We start from the raw sequence: 6,679 nt of genomic DNA on the forward strand, positions 1-6,679 counted from the left end.
ACCGTTTCCCCGCCGCGGTCGTAGCTCCTCGCTGCCGTCCATGTCGCCGCCGTCGTTTTGGCCTGCCTCCGCCCAAACCGAGCACCCCATCGTGCTCCTGGTGCCACGAGGGTCCCGCAGAGCCCCTCAGGTGGCCTCCCCGTACCCCGCAGCCAATTCCGCTCGAAGCCGAACTCCGGCCGCCGCCCCGAGCTTCGCTCCGGCGAGCTCCGGCCGCCCCCGCTTCTCTCACTTTCTCCAATCGGTGCGGACGAGCGCGGGCTACGCCCCGGTGGTCTCCGCCATCCTTTTGGTCGCCGGAACGGTGATCCCGAGCCCTCTGCCGAGTTCGGCCTGGCCGGCGGCTAAACGCCGGTGGGGTTGACCGGGTCTAACCCCCCCAGTTGACCTGGTGTTTGACCACCCAGGGTCAATGACATGTGGGGCCCGGCTCTGCTAATTTTAGTTTAGGATTAGTTTAAAATTTAATTAACTCTGTTAATTAACTATGGCACTGACCTTGACAGCCACGTTGACTCGCTGACGTAGTGATGACGTCATGCTGACGTAGTTATTCTTTTTCTAGAATTATTTTAAAACAGGAAATTCCAGAAAATGTTCAAAACTTCAAAAATTCATATAAATTCAACCGTAGCTCAGATTGAAATAATTTATATATGAAAAATTATCAAAAAAATGCAATCTATCCATCTGTACCAGTTTCATGCATGAAAAACCAAGTTATACCTGCTGTATAAGTGAAACACTAAATGGCTTATATAAAGAGCTTATTTTGGAGATGCATTTGAATCTTTGGTTCAAATGGACTTGATGCAAATGAATGCTAGTTGCATTAGCTCTAATAACATCACATCTTCATGCCATCTTCATGCATCATATTGTTGCACATGATTGTGTATTGATTGCCGACACCGTTCCTTCTCGATAGGTCCTGCTCTAGAGATCGATCCAGAGTACCTGTCTGAGGAGCAGTGCCCCCTTGTTTATCTACCAGGCAAGTAACCCCCCTTGTTCATTCCGATACAATCCCACTCTCTCGCTCCTACTCTCTTTTATTGCATTAGGACAACAACGATTCAACTGCTACTTTATGCTACGGTAGTTGAACCCATTCCTCTGCATGACTTGTCATTGCCACAGTAAATAGTTGAAACCCACTAGCATGTGTAGGAGTTGATTGAGCCATGTGGTGTTCCTTCCATGCCATTCTGTTATTGCTTATAGTTGTGTCAGGTCTGATTCATTGGGAATGGATTGGAGTGTTATGCTATGTTCTGATTCTAAGAGTTAAGCGTGTGAACACGATTTGGTAAAAGGTAGTGGTGAGAGGCCATGTAGGAGTACATGGTGGGTTGTCTTGGGACCGTCCTTAAGAACTGAGTTCTGTGTAAGTTGTCCAATGACTAGCTACTACCACACATTGGGCTCCGGGCGCTCCAAGCTCTCTTGACTTATTAACCAACTTGATCTTTGTCCAGGAGTTGCAAATAGTTTCTAGTGTTTATAGGTGGTACCCGGCAGGGTGGACTTGATCTCTCTCGACTTATTTTTCTACCGAGTGGCACCCGGTAGGGTGGACTTGGGACAGACTAGGCACACGTGGCCCGGTGTACCGAGTGGCACCCGGATGGTGGGCTCGGGAACCCTGTACACATCGTTTGGGGCCGTGAGCGAAAACCCGGCCGGATCTCCTTGCGGATGGAACCCGAATAGGCGATAAACCTGGACTAGAGTCTTGTTTGGTTACTCAGGTCGTGGCCGACACCCTCGCCAGTCTTCCGCTTGAAGGTTGCCGAGATACATGATGTGTATATGGTGATAAGTGGTGAGAGCGTGTGTGAAGAAGTACACCCCTGCAGGGTTATCATGATCTATTCGAATAGCCGTGTCCTCGGTTATGGACTTCTTGGATGCTTACATGGTACATAGAAAACTTTAAGTGGATACTCTAAAATGCTCAAGACAAGTGTGAGTGCTATGGATGGCCTTCTCGTAAGGAGATGAGGATGAATCCATAGTAGTGTATTGATGTGGTGATTAGTGGACTCGTGTGCGTTGCCACATCTCAAAGAAGTTTCTCATTGTCGTAGAACAGGATAGCCACTGAGTCAAAGCTGGCTTGCTGCAACTAAACCCCACATTACCTTCTTGATACAAATGCATGTATGATAGGATCTGATGTAAGTCTTGCTGAGTACCTTTGTACTCACGTTTGCTTTATTTATGTTTTGCAGGTGAGACATCTGTCTCACTAGTAGTACCGCTTGGACTTCGACGAGTAGCTTGTTACCTCAGCTACGATCTCGTACCCTTGGGAGGGACTTGTAGATAGTCAGGCTTCTCATCCTTTTTCCTTTTGTAGTTGTTTGTACTCAGACATGTAATGCTTCCGTTGCTTGTATGCTCTGAATGATGGGTCATGTGATTCCTGTTTGTATTTAATGCTATGTGGCTCTTCTGGGCCTTTATCTATATGAGTTTGTGTTATGTTGTGATGCCATGTTATATAGCACATACTTGCAGGTTATGCGTACGTGTGACGTGTATTGCTATGTGTGGGAGCCAACAATCTAGTTGTTTATCCTTGGCAGCCTCTCTTATGGGGAAATGTAGTCTAGTGCTTCCTTGAGCCATAGTAGTCCGCTACAGCCCGGTTCAACGGAGTCCTGCTAGCCCAGCACTACTGCTCAGGACACTTGACTGGCTGGCATGTGTTTCACTTTGTTCATGTATCTGTCCCTTCGGGGAAATGTCACGCGGTGATTTCCGGAGTCCTGTTAGTCCAGTGCTACAGCCCGGATTCATACGCTGTTCACCGACATGCTCGATGTGATTCATGATGCCTGTCTGCATAGGTCTGTGCCGCTTTGGGTTCACGACTAGCCATGTCGGCCCGGGTTCTCTGTCATATGGATGCTAGCGACACTATCATATAAGTGAGCCAAAAGGCGCAAACGGTCCCGGGATATGGTAAGGCGACACCCGTGGGGATACCGTGCGTGAGGCCGCAAAGTGATATGAGGTGTTACATGCTAGATCGGTGTGACTTAGAATCGGGGTCCCGATAGTTTTGGTATCAGAGCCTGACTGCCTGTAGGATTACCAAGCTAACCTGGTCGAAGTTGAGTCTAGAAATTCTTTAGCTATATAGGGGAATTGATTGTGGAAGGGAACGTAAGGCTCTTTTTACTCCTTATGCCTCATGCCTTCTGATCTGAGTCATCTTATCTTTCCTACAGGGTTAAGGAACTAGGCATTCTCTTCCGTCTATCAGGATCACGTGTTACTACTCCGTAGTCTCTAAGGTTTGGTTGATCCGAGTCATATCCTAGTTTGAGTACCTCCGGTGTAGCCTGTTTAGTAATATCTCAGAACCTTGGGTGATGATGTTGAGTTTGGTGCTACCCCATCATTTGCAGGATGTCTCATGTTGAGCATTTTACTGCCGTTATGCTGCCGAAATTGTCCTAGGAGTTGAAGAGATAGTATTTTTATCATACTATAATCTACATCCTTATGATGATGCTGAATCCATCCTTTGTTTCCTTGGTTGGTTCTTCAGGATGTCGTTAGTTAACCGAAGTTCTGTTGCTCATAGCCAGAACCACGGAGATGGTAGGGATGAGGATCCTCCCGACCAGTCTTCGTTGGCAGAGTTCATGATGGAGATGGAGAAGAACAAGTGAGAGTCTAACCGCTTGTTAGCACGTATTGAGGAGAACACCTCCCATCAGCACAAAGAGTCAGCGACCATCTATGATTTCATTGGTTTGAAACCACCTACCTTCCATCATTCCATTGAACCACTCGATGCAGATGACTAGCTACGTAGTATCACACACAAGCTGCGTTCAGCGAACGTAGCTGAAAGTAACAAGGTCACCTACGCTGCTTATCATCTGGAAGGTCCTGCTAGTATTTGGTGGCAGAACTATGAGGCTATGCTTCCAGCTGGCCAGATACCCACTTGGAGAGATTTCACTGAGGCTTTTCGCGAGCATCACATCCCTCTGGCTCTCATGACCGCAAGAGAGAAGAGTTCTGTAGTTTCACCCAGAGTAAGATGGCTGTTGATGTTTACAGTAGAGAGTTTGAGAACCTTGCCCGCTATGCTACAGAAGAGGTGTCCACGGACGCCAAGAAGCAGGCTAGGTTCCGGAAGGGTCTCAACCCCAAGTTGCGTCCTGATCTCCACTTGCATCATTGCAATACATTCCAGGCTCTTGTGAACAAGGCCATTAATGCAGAGACAGCTCAACTCACTTACGAGGAGTCTCGTAAGCACACCCGTGGTTTGGGTTCTTCTTCCGGTTCTACTTCGCAGAAGCACCGGATTTGGGTTCCGAACTCCGCTCTTCCACCCGGTTATACACCAAGGCCATCTTGTGTGGCACCTCACCCAGTTCAGTTACATGCTCCACCCATGCCTATTGGTAGACCGCTTGTCAAAGCGGGTCCATGTCCTACTTCAGGGCGGAGAGCCAGGACACTATGCACGTGACTGCTCTCAAACCAATTATGCTCCACCCCAGCCTGAGAAGTCTGTTGGCCATGGTAAGCCATCACGCAAGATGATCAGTGTCAAGTCAGCTCCCACTGAACGTGTATGTGTGCATCACGTCTCAGCTAAAGACGCTCATGATGATCTAGATGTCTTTCTTGGTACACTCCTTGTCAACTGTCATCCAGCTTCAGTTCTGTTCGATACCGGAGCATCTCACTCCTTCATCTCTGAAGGCTATGTTCGTTTGCACGACATGCCATTTTGTGATATGCCAACTCCACTTGAAATCCAAACTCCAGGGTCTAGATGGCAAACCACCAGAATAAGCCATGGTAATGAAATCCTTGTTGACAGACTTGTATTCCTTGCATCACTTATAGCCCTCAAGTCTACAGATATTAACATCATCTTGGGTATGGACTGGATGAAAGCTCATTATGCCAAGATTGATTGTTACACTAGGTCTGTTCAGCTTACACACCCATCTGGCAAGATAGTCACTGTCTCCACTAGAGTTGCAAAGCGTCAGCTCTATTCTCTTAATGCCAACCCTCTTCCAGACCTTGAAGATATCCCGGTAGTCCGTGACTTTCCGGATGTCTTTCCAGAGGAACTGCCAGGTATTCCACCTGACAGAGATGTAGAGTTTGTCATAGATCTTATCCCAGGAACCGCTCCAATCTCTAGGAGACCTTACAAGATGGCACCCTTAGAACTAGCTGAGCTTAAGAAACAACTCGATGAATCCTTGCAAAAGGGTTTCATCCGTCCTAGTTCTTCTCCCTGGGCTTGCCCCGTCCTCTTCATCAAGAAGAAGGATGGTATGGACCGGATGGTTGTAGATTATCGTCCCATTAATTTGGTCATGATAAAGAACAAGTATCCGCTCCCCAGGATCAACGACCTGTATGATCAGCTCGCTGGATCCTCATTCTTTTCCAAGATGGATTTGAGGTTAGGCTACCACCAAATCAAGATCAGAAATGGGGACATTCCTAAGACGGCTTTTGTCACTCGTTATGGTCAATACGAGTACACCGTCATGTCTTTTGGTCTAACCAATGCTCCAGCTACCTTCTCTCGCTTGATGAACTCGATCTTCATGGAGTACTTAGATAAGTTCGTCGTGGTTTATCTCGATGATATTCTTATTTACTCGAAGAACGAGAAAGAGCATGCCAAACATCTTAGACTTGTGTTAGAGAAACTCAGAGAGCACCGCCTTTATGTCAAGTTCTCCAAGTGCAAATTTTGGTTGCCAGAAGTGACCTACCTGGGCCATGTGATCTCTGGTAAGGGCATTGCTGTCAATCCCGAGAGAGTTCAGGCCGTTCTTGATTGGACTCCGCCTGAAACGGTTAAGCAAGTTAGGAGTTTCCTTGGTCTAGCCAGTTATTGTCGCCGCTTCGTTGAGAACTTCTCCAAAGTGGCCAAACCTCTGACGGAACTTCTCAAGAAAGATAAAAAGTTTGAGTGGTCCCCACAGTGTGAGCATAGTTTTCAGGAACTGAAAAGACACCTGACTTCTGCTCCCATACTTGTGCCACTGGATTTCACTAAGGACTTTGTTATCTATTGTGATGCCTCACGACAGGGACTAGGTTGCATTCTTATGCAAGATCGCCATGTGATTACCTATGCATCTCGACAGTTGCATCCACATGAGGAGAATTATCCTACACATGATCTAGAGCTTGCAGCCGTAGTCTATGCACTTAAGACCTGACGACATTACCTTCTTGGTAAACGTTGCGAGATTTACACCGATCACCAGAGTCTCAAGTATATCTTCACCCAACCAGATTTGAACCTTAGGCAAAGACGTTGGTTGGAGTTGATCTCAGATTACGACTTAGGGATTACCTACACCCCAGGCAAGGGCAATGTCATGGCTGATGCGCTAAGTCGTAAGTCCTATTGCAACAATCTCATGTTGCAGCAGGGCCAACCACTTCTCCATGAGGAATTCTGTAAGCTTAACTTCACATTGCTCCTCATGGATTCCTTTCTACCTTGGTGGCGAAACCTACTCTTGTGGATCAGATCATCTCTGCTTAGAAGCAGGATACGGGAATTTCCCGAATCAAGAGAAACATTAACAAAGGAGTTGGTGGTAGTTTCTCTATAGATGATCGTGGTGCTGTTTTCTTTGAGAGTCGCTTGGTGGTTCCCAAG

The sequence above is a fragment of the Triticum aestivum genome, chromosome 7A (assembly GCF_018294505.1).
Source record: "Triticum aestivum cultivar Chinese Spring chromosome 7A, IWGSC CS RefSeq v2.1, whole genome shotgun sequence".
Classification (NCBI taxonomy): Eukaryota; Viridiplantae; Streptophyta; class Magnoliopsida; order Poales; family Poaceae; genus Triticum; species Triticum aestivum.